The 10,764-nt window shown below is 42.0% G+C and overlaps 1 long non-coding RNA gene across 1 annotated transcript in view; it reads right to left on the bottom strand.

The window, feature by feature from the left end:
• Nucleotides 1-1,711: 1,711 nt before the first annotated feature.
• The window catches only part of LOC135276228 (uncharacterized), a 72,871-nt gene continuing 63,818 nt past the window's right edge, over nucleotides 1,712-10,764 (bottom strand). Inside the window, exon 3 of the long non-coding RNA XR_010343773.1 lies at nucleotides 1,712-1,895. This is a non-coding gene — a long non-coding RNA (uncharacterized LOC135276228). The remainder of the gene's footprint in view (nucleotides 1,896-10,764) is intronic.

Below are 10,764 nucleotides of genomic sequence, written 5' to 3'. Positions count from 1 at the left end.
TCTAGTATTTAACTCTATGTTTCACCCCTGGTATATTGAGAATGAAACGATTTCATAATGGTTAGAGAGAAATGGAGTCCTTACCCTGATTCAGTTAACTGAATGTAAAGTGGAAATAATTCCACATATCTTCCTTTGCTCACCTGTGTGCCTTGGAATTCAGAAAGAATATTCACAGGGCAATCACTTTAAACAGACTGACAAAAGCATGTACTCTAAACTTTCATTGCAAAGAACTTTTCCATAATAGAATAGTAATAGAATACTTCATTTTAAACCTGAAGTGAGGCATGTGTATATTTGTGTGTGTTGTGGGGTGGTGGCGGGGGCGGCTGTCTTTTTATTTCTCCAGAGCCAAACAGAGTGAGTGGTAGGTGAATAGAATTGCCAGATTTAGCAAATAAAAATGCAGAATTCCCAGTTAAATTTGAATTTTGGACAAATTTTCAAATATTGCCTGGGACATACTTATACCAGAAAGTCTTCAGTTTTTATCTGAAATTCAAATTAAAGTGGGCATCCTATATTTTATCTGAAAACTATACAGAGAAAAAAAGAAAACTGTACAGAAGACTGTGCAGGTCTTTCCTCTCACATATATAGAGTCCAAATATCCTACTCCAGGATATCCAGGATGTCTTGGAGGTGAAGATCATCAAAGAATGGCCAAAAATATGGGCCAGGAGGGTGATATTGGCAGTCAGTAGGAAGAAGTCATTGTATCAGCTAACAGTTGCTTCATAACATCACCTCAAAACTCTATGGCTTAAGATAATAATTTATTACGGCTAACACTTTTGCAGATTGTGGTTTGTTCATGTAGGCTGGACTGGGGTTTATAGCTATAGGTTTATAGCTATAGGTCTGTGATTAGGTTGGAGTAGTTGAGCTTAAGGCAATGGCAGCTGGAGAGACTAAATCTCTCTTCTTCCTCCTGAGAATAGTGCGATCATTGGTGCATGGTCTTCTCATAGTGATAACAAAGGCACAAGTGTGCAAATGGGAATATGCAAGGCCTCCCAAGGCCAAAGCTCAGAACAAGCACACTGCCATTTCTACCAACATGCCATTGGCCAGAGCAAGTCACGTGACCAGGCCCAAAGTCAAAGAGTAAGGAAGTATCTTCCACCCACAAATAGGCCATGGCAAGGGTGTAAATCAGGGCTAACAATTCAATCTACCATAGGCAGGCACGGGGAAATTGAGGTTTAGGGAAGGAAATCAAGTTGTTGGCATCTTTCAGAAGCAAAGGGAACTTAGACATGCGGCGGGGGGCTGTAGGGGAAACAGGAGGTCAGTTTACTGGGGAGCTGGCTTCAAGGTGAGAGGGGCTTCAACGCAAGACTTACTTGATTCTTAACTTGAGCTTCGATGCCAGTATTTCCATGTGCCTGGAAAAGTTCTCATGGACTGAGGTGAGACTGAACATACAGGTAGGAATTTAATGGTCTTGGCAATGAAAGCTACAGGACAGGAGTATGGTTAGCAATTCTCTTAAACTTTACTCCCTAACTCACATTGCACCCCTTGCCTTCTCACCCTCCATTAATTACTCCTTTGATTGAAGAGACAAGACACTAAGGCCATGGTAAAAGTCAACTCATTTGCATTCATTAGTGTTGTAGTCGGAACTTATTTTATTCAAAGAGTAGAGATCCAACAAATTAGTTCAAGCTAAAAAGGGAAATTGTTAACATATAACTAAAAAGGCTAGGGATATCAGCTTCAGGCAAGGCTGAATCCAGGTGCTCAAACGATGTCAATGGGGATCTGTGTTTCTTCATTCCTAGGCTCTGTGTTCTTCTGTGCTGGCATCATTCTTAGGCAAGCTTCTGCTTCATGATGTCACAATGGCTGCTGAAAGCTCCAGATGTATACTCTCTCAACTTGGCAACCTAGGAAGAAAGATCACACACCACCTTTTTTTTTTCAGTTCACTGAAAATTTTGGAATTGAGGTTTAGGCTTAATGTGGGTCAAATCTCTACTTTAGGCTTAGTATGGATCAAATGACCAGGATATTGATTTGCCATACCTGAGTGTGTGAAGCCAAATTGTGACATTTCAACAGTCCCACCTAACTCACTCTAAATGAAGGCAGGGGAGAGGCGGGAAAATTAGGGAAGTGTAACCAAAGATGCTGAGCAGGCAAAAAAGCAACACATATCTCTATGGCTCCTCATTTTCCTTGTGAAAAGCTCCTTCAGTATCCACTTTCCCCAACTCTCACTGTCCTGTCACCTCCCACGCTCTCCAATTTCATTTCTCTTCCACTCTACTGCCACCTTCCTCTTGCAGGCATTCAAGGAGCACCTATACTAAGGACTCTGTGCCATCTATTTGGGCACTTCCTCACTGAGACCTTCCTAAACTATTTTAAATAGCAATCTAAGCCCTCACCATATCTAATCACTTTTACTCTGATTTACTCTTTTCCTCCTTTTTAAATAGTATTTCTCATATCATGATTATTGTTTACTCTGTCTCTACTTTCACTCCCATCCTCTTTTTTACTGCCTGTAGAATGCCAGCTTCACAAAGGCAGAGGTTCTTTGTATCATTTGTGAATATATCTCAAGTGCCAACAATCATGTTGGCTACATAGTAGGTGTTCAATAAATATGTGTAACATGAACCTACTGCAGTTTCTGAGAGATGCTAAACATCAGGTCCATTTTAGAGAGAAGGGATTTGCTAGGGTGGCAATCCCACAACAATCCAACTCCCCAACTCCCCTGTTATGTACCCATGAGAGAAACATTAATTTTTCCATCTGAACTTAGATAAGACCTACCAGGCAAGCACTATGGATCAATGAAGACTTCCTGAAATTAGAAAGTTATGCTCTAGTCTTGTACACAAGATGGAACTTGGGATATCAGCCCAGGTGTGGTGCAACTAGGGAGTACCAGATGTCTTGTTTGGCAGTGGTAGTGGTGATCGATGAGTGGAGTAGGACTAAGGAGGTATATGGCATCAAAGTGGAGGTGACAGACATTGAAAGAGAGATGGAGCAGTGTCTAAAGCAAGATTAGGGCTGGGCATATTGGCTCACAACTGTAATCTCAACACTTTGAGAGGCTGAGGCAGGTGGATTGCTTGAGCCCAGGAGTTCAAGACCAGCCTGGGCAACATGGTGAAACCCTGTCTCTATTAAAACACAAAAAATTAGCTGGGCAAGGTGTCACATGCCTGTCATCTCAGCTACCTGGGAGGCTGAGGTGGGAGGATCACCTGGGTTCTGGAGGTCAGGGCTGAAGTGAGCCAAAATCATGCCACTGAACTCCAGCCTGGGCAACAGAGTGAAAACCTGTCTCAAAAAAAAAAAAAAAAAGAAACAAGAATAGATCTTCATACCTTATCTTGGAAGGAGAGGCCTTAGTTACCTGGTCCAAAATTGAAGAGTGCCTTATGGGTTGATGGCATGTATATAATCATGAGGTATCTTAGTTTATTTTTATTGTGCACTACTGAGTCATAACTCTTCTTTGTGGACTAGGACAATTCTCAAAGTAGCATGAGCCAGTATCATGGAATCCTCCAGGTGTGGACATGAAACCCCCACTCCATTTACTTGAGACACAGCTTTGCATCTTTCTGAAATGGGAATCGCATTCATTGGGCCCTAGAGAGATCCAGTGCCCACTGCCCAATTGCCATTTGGTTTTATGAGGAGTAGATGTCTGTTACTCCCTATTCTTAAGCTGCTGCTATTAAGAAATGCTATGGAGATATGGGAAGTGTGCTGAGATTAGCAGTGAATAGGATTGTACACCACTTCCAAATAGAGCATGCATTTTGAAGCGTTCATGTATTTGGAAGGCCCTGTTTGAAAGGTTATTTCTTAGGTGTTTTCCGAGAGAGCTACAGTTTAGCTTAAACAATAACAAAACAAATTAAACAGCTTGTGGTGAAAGCAGAGCAAAGGGTGGACCCCAAATTAACATGAGAACCCAGCTTCACTCGGGGGACTCCAGAACACAGATCCCTAGGAATGTCTGTCTTTGCCAGTGACCTTATGTGTTTGTTTAACTATCCAACCGAGGGTTCACTCTGACATTTAGGCAACAAGTCAGAGCCTGTGGAATTACAGTGACAACTCAAACATGAGAAAGAAATAGCTGCCCAATAGCACCACAGGGAATACTGTGCTTTTCAGGGTTTGTTTATTGTTGTTTTTGTCTCTTTTTTTCTTTCTCTCCTCACAAGATGCTGGTTACTGAGCTCTCCTCCCTGACTGTACTTCAGGTGGCTGGTGGGGAGGTGGCAACAGGTAGTTTCTGCCCTCTGGGAAGAGGCAAAGAGGTGGGGAAGGCAAGAAAGACACTGGGGAAAGCTACAGGACAGTTTGTGTCAAGAGACTGCTGCCTTAAAAGGAGAGGCAGTAGGAACAGATGGTTTAAAGGGAGGAACTGCTTCTTTGCACATGCAAAGAGAATTTCTGCAAAAATCTTCCAGAAACTTCTAGCAATTCTTATCCCCTTGCAGCTGAACAGGGCAACTAAAAAGGGATAAGTGAGGGAGACTTTGCTTTTCAGTTGATCATTCTCTGCACTGTTTGGTTAACTTATCTTCCGTATCTATTGTTTTTTAATTGAAGGTTTTTGAAAAGATCAATTTATTACAACAAAATAAGCCACAGGGACTTCATTCACTCTACCTTTATTCTCTACAAGCCAGGAAAAAGGGCTTCATTTACCAGCTGTGTGGACTTGGGCAAATTACTTACCTTTCCTGTGGCCTATTACCTCATCTGGAAAATAGGGTTAATAATAGCACCTGCATCGAGGGTGGTTGGAGGACTCAGTGAGATAAGATATGTAAAGGCCTAGGAGCTCTTATGACAAGCACTCAGTAACCCTATCACTAGTCTGGTTCAAATGCTGTCCTAACACAGAACTCAGCAGCATAGGCTAGTCTGTCCTAAAGACAGGCCCTAGCAGTCATGGAAAGTGACAGCAGCAGCTGTCTCGTGGGCTGTTGTCTCTGGTCTCATGGCTGGGGCTCTGATGGACAAGGTTGCATGGTGCATAGATGACTCCTAAGTATTCAGATCATCAGGGGGAGGGGAAGGAACAGCTGTTTGGGATTGGAACCATAGGAACAGGCAGAAGGCAAGGTTGATGGGGTTACAGACACACCTGTCATTATCTTAGTAAAATAAATTGTCTGCCTAACATCGTGTCCTGATAGAGCTGAGAAGAGTAGAAAATGTGGAGCTCCCATGTGGTAAACAAGAAAAGAAGTACGTATTCTTTGATTTGGTTAAAATGTTGTCTTCCCTGCCTTCTCCTAGTTCATTTACTTTTGCACAGAATATGTCTGGGGCTGGAAGGGTCTTAGCCATATCTAGAATAATAAAATCATTGAATAAGGACTGAAAGGAACTATATAGATCAGTTTGATCCAGTCCCAAATGTCGATAGTGCTAAGGTTGAAAATCCAGATCTAAGCTAATAATATCTTCCCCCTTACAAATGGTTAGTTTAAAATTCCAGGCTGAAGCCAACTAGCACAAGGTATCTCAAATAACAGAGAATGTGATTTATACTAACTTATACAGCTAGGACACTTATTTTTCTCATATAGTAAGAAGTTCAGCAGTAAGGTAGACTTTAGTTCTGGTTGATCCAGTAGCTCAACATACCATAAAATTCAGTCTTACCATTCTTGGTATATGAGCTGTGTTCTTAGGCTGTTTTTTAAGATGTCAGTCAGCAGCAGGTGGCGGCATGGGGGAGGGGGGCGGCGTGTGCTTTCTTGTTTCTAACCCACATTGGGGTGGAGAGGAGGGGGAGAGAGAGAGGAGGGAGAAGGGCAGGGGGGGAGGGGGGAGAGAGAGAGAAAGAGCGAAAGAGTGAGAGAGGGAGGGAGAGAGCACACCTCTCTTCCAGCCATGTGATGAGAAGTCCATCATTCCAATCAGATTAAGCCAATTTAGGATATGCACTCACCTCTAGATCAGTAATAGTGGTCACATGAATACATTGATTGTCTTAAATAATAGTCAGGTGAATACCTTGATTGGCTTAAGCCTGGAATTTTAAGCCAACTATTAGCAAGGGGGAAGATATTAGCTTAGACCTGGATTTTCAACCTTGGCATTATTGACATTTGGGGCTGGATAAATACCTGTTGTAGGGGATGTCCTGTGCCTTGCAAAATGTTCATCACCATTCCTCATCTCTGCCCACACAGTGCCAAGAGTAAGGGGCCGTGTGGATAGAGGAGCGGCTGGGAGGAAGGCAGGGACCAGACGGGGCAGGATCTTGTAGACCATGTTAGGGATTTCAGTTTTTATCTTAAAAGCACTGGGAAGGGACAAACGAATTTTAAACAAAGGATAATTCTAGTTGGAGTCTGGAGAAAGAATAGGAGCAGACTAGGAAGGGAAAAAGAAGGACTGGCTATTGCAGAAGAGCAGGTGATAACTGAGTCAGTTTCTGCTATGGTGGTGGAAGTAGAAATGGAGAGAAATTGACATATTTGATTGCGACTTGGAAGCTAAACTAGATAGAACCCAGTGCTGGAGTAAATATGGGAAATGAGGAAAGGAAGACATTAAGGATGAAGCATGGGTTTCTGGTTTGTTAACTTTGAGAACACTGGAGAAGGATCAGATTGTAGAAGGAAGATCATGTTCTGAATATATTGAGTTTGAAGTCTGTCTGAGATATTCAAGTAGAAATGTCAAATGGGCATTTGAAGATAAAACCACGGTCTTCATGAGAGAATATTGGACTGGAGACGGTCATGGGCATGCTGAAAACTCACCTTGAGGGACTCTGACACTTAGAGGTTGGAGGTTGTATAAAGAGCCATGAATCTTGGAAGAAGAAGCTAGAGGAACATAATTAAGAGGGGTAGGAGAGGTTCCAGGTGAGGGTTGTATTTCTTAAGCAATGAGAAGGAAGTATTTTAAGAGGGAAGGCTTAATCAGCAGTGTGATATGCTATGGAGAGGAGATGGAAGGTAAGGACCAAAAGATTGTCCTTTGGATTTAGTGACACGGAGGCCATTGGTGACTCCTGCAAGAACCATTTGAGTGTTGATGTGGGAAGCCAGGTTGGAGAGGATGGATGAATGCATAGGAAAAGACAAGGGACATAGAGTTTGATTTCTCCTGGAGAGGTTTGGCTGTGGAGGAAAGAAAAGGGAGGAGGCTAGCTGGAGGGGAAGTGAGGATCAGGGAGAATTTTTCTTTAGGAAGAGACACATGGCTATATTTAAATAGTTTATGGTGGTGGAAGAAGAGGTTGGAAAATACAGGAGAGAAGTGGAAATGGATAGTGTAAAGTTACTGAAAAGGCAGGAGGGAATGGAATCCAGGACAAGGGCACTTGTGCTATTTGCAGCCAGAGAGGAGGAGAGAAGAAGCAAGAATGTACGTGGATTTGAAGGGTTTGTGGCTGGAAGTTGCTAGCGTTCCTGCTTGAACTCTTCTATGGCTCCTGTCAGTAGGTGGTTCAGTGTCTATACAAACAGTGTGGGGAAGCTTCTCTAGTCAAATATATTTGGGATGTGCTATGTTAAGGTTAAGCAGTTATCTTCACTGCAGGACTTTTCAAAGCCTTTAATACATAAGCATTCATTGTGAGAGTCAGAAGAGAGTCAGAAGAGGGTAGAGGGAACAGCATTTCCCACTGAACTGCAGAGTTCTCTAAGTGCACAGCCTCTCATGGAGCCAGTGTTTCATGCCACTCTTGGAAACACTGAGCAGAATCAACATGTTTGTTTTATGGCAGAATAACCTGAAACTCTGAGAAGGGAAAGGATAGAAAGTTGCTTGGCTGAATTAACAGCCATACAGGGCACTTCTGCAGGGAGCACAGGGGCTCCCCAGGCCTTCACTTCTGTAAGCACAGCCCTCTTCCTGTTGGTTATGCTGGTGACTCCAGCCCTCTGCCTTAGCAGGAATCGTATAGTTCTACTTTGAAATATGAAATTAGATGGAGAGGCACCTTTGTGTGTGACCTGAAAGGATCTGTGTGGCCAGACATAAATGTACTGGCTCTGAGTTCAGCCTGCCTGGAGTTCATAACAGAACTAGCAGTGTGTCCTTGAGCAAGTGACTTAATTTCTCTGTTTCTCAGTTTTCTCATCTGTATGCATGGCATCTCTAACACATATAATTGTTGTAATGATTAAATAGCATAAGAAGTCCAGGTGCAGTGGCTCACACCTGTAATCCCAACACTTTGGAAGACTTGAGGCAGACTGATCACATCCTGACCACTAGGTCAGGAGTTCAAGACTAGCCTGACTAACATGGTGAAACCCCATCTCTACTAATCATATAAAAATTAGCTAGGCATGGTGGTGTCATCTGCAGTCTCAGCTACTCAGGGGGCTGAGGCATGAGAATCTCCTGATCCTGGGAGGCTGAGGTTGCAGTGAGCTGAGATCACGCCACTGCACTCCAGCCTGGGTGACAGAGTGAGGGTCTATGTCAATAATAACAAATAAATAAATAGAATAATACTTGTAGAGGGCTTAAGATAGTGTCTGACCGAAGTAAATACCTAGTAACTGTTAGCTATTACTGGGAACAAAGGGGCAGCTGGGTTACAACCTATAAATAGGGCAGCAGAAAAAGCTGGCAAAGGGAAAAAAAAAACAACAGATGTGTCAAGCAAGGTAGAAAAGAGTAATAAAGAGTAACAGAGAAAGAATTGTCTTCTCAGAACCTGGATCTTCCTTGGGGATTTGTGAGACACCCCTATGTCTTTCTAACAAATTCCTCTGTTAACTTAAAGCTAGCTCAGTGACTTGCCAACAAATAGACATTATGGCTAGAGTGATTAAAGAGAATTTGAACCTGAGTCCCCTGGCTTCTAGTGCAGAACTCTGATTATTACCACACACAGTTTGTTTAGGACTTAGATATAACTTATCAAGAAAAATCTGCTCCCAGAGGAGGAAAGCAGACCTTTGAAGCTGGCAGCAGATTGTGTCTGGGATTAAATTTAGTGTCCTTGGTTTCAAGAGAGGCAGACTCTTCACCTTCCAGCTGTGTAGCCAGCACTGACTGAAGCTGTTGAAGGTGTTACAGAGATTCAAGGCACTAAAGGCTCTGAAAAATGTGTCAGCACCCCTTCTCCCTTTCAAATGTTCAACTCAATGATTCATGTATGACATCATCTAGAAATGGATGCAATGGATAATGTTTGCCTGTTGCTGAGTTTGGGCTTGCGCCTGGAATACCTTACCTTTTCTTTTCTCCCTGTGCGGGGGGGTCTACTCTTGTGGAGCTCACACTTGAGTAGGCTGGAGATCGCCTGTTAAACTGCCACTTTTCTGGGCCCCACCATGGATTCTGACTCAGTCACTCTGGGATGGGACCCAGGAGTCTGCATGTTTAACAAGCACCCCAGATGATTTTGATGTAGAAAGTTCAAAGCACTGCTCTTGAAAGCATTCCACACTCATGCAGATCTTCTAGAAATAATTCCAGAATTGTGAAATGTATGGAGTGAGATTGTTAAGAAAAATATTTTGATGTTGCAAGTCACAGTTACGTAGGGGCTAGTTTTGTTTGTTTGTTTGTTTGTTTTTTAACTTGAGCCTCAGTTTTCTGGTGTGTTAAATGGGCCGATGTCTCTCTCTTGGGGTTGCTGTACGGCTCAAATGAGCTAAATGCAAATTAAGACAGTCCGTAAGCAGGAAGGCCCGTGGCAATCATTATTTTGTGTTAAAATATAAGCCTTAGTGCTGGAAAGGATCTTAGTGGATATGTAACCTAACACTTAAATTTTCAGCAAGAAAGGGCTGAAGTAGAAACCACATCTTACTTTTCACTGTATTCCCTGATCCAGCTCAGTGTTTCATGCGTAGCAGCAAGCTTAATTTTTGTTGATAAGGACCCAGTATTTTTAAGCTTTTGAATGCCAATGAGTCATCACCCAAGATGCCGATTGGCTGACATGAGTCCTATTTGGTCGGATACTAAATAACGAAGAGGAAAAAACTGGTTATTAATGCAGAGAGGCTAGGAAAAGGCAGTGAATAGCGGCCCAAAAATAGGCTCAATAATTATAAGTCTTACAAAGCCTGTTGCAATGTACTTTATGAGTCAAAAATGAAGTGTGTGTGACATGAAATGAATCATTCTGTGAATAAGAGAAGTAATCTTGCTTATTTAAATGTGTTTTGTCAGCATTGATGCTCTTTCCTGAATAATGTGTGCCCTTAAACAAAAATGATGGATAGCTTTGCTGGTCTAACATAAAATGGATACAATTCTGCCTGTAAAAAAAAAATCATAGTAATTTAGTATTAAGTAGACTCTGGCCTCACCTTAGTAAAAAAAAAAATTATAATACACTTAAGTAAGTTTTTATGTATCAACCCTTTGTACTTTGGGAATATATGACTAGCCTCTTTTCATTCACTTTAGAATTGATGGGTAGGAACAAGAAGACCATGTTTCTTCATTTGTCTCTCTCCAGAGGAATCTGTCAGTATTGTTACATGCTATTCTCATAAGCTGCTTATTTTATATTGCAAAATGATCATATTTTCATATTCATATTATTTGTAATTATTTCCAGTGTTTTTATTGGGATGAGTGAGAGGGCATGTGTTTCTTTGGTGTATTGGTACCTTGTTTCTGAAACAAAATTGAGACGTATATTAAGTTTACTGTCTCCACTGATTTTTTTGTGATACATTAAAGGTTTTGGACTTCAATAAATAAATTCCTTTTCCCACTTCTGAGTTTAAAACAATTGAGAGACTCACACAGGAGGCAGGCCAAACAAGAGGT

Source organism: Aotus nancymaae, unplaced genomic scaffold (assembly GCF_030222135.1).
Source record: "Aotus nancymaae isolate 86718 unplaced genomic scaffold, 86718_ANA_hifiasm-v0.15.2.pri h1tg000021l, whole genome shotgun sequence".
NCBI lineage: Eukaryota > Metazoa > Chordata > Mammalia > Primates > Aotidae > Aotus > Aotus nancymaae.
The sequence above is the reverse complement of the archived record's forward strand: the minus strand, read 5'-3'. Positions and strand labels throughout refer to the sequence as shown.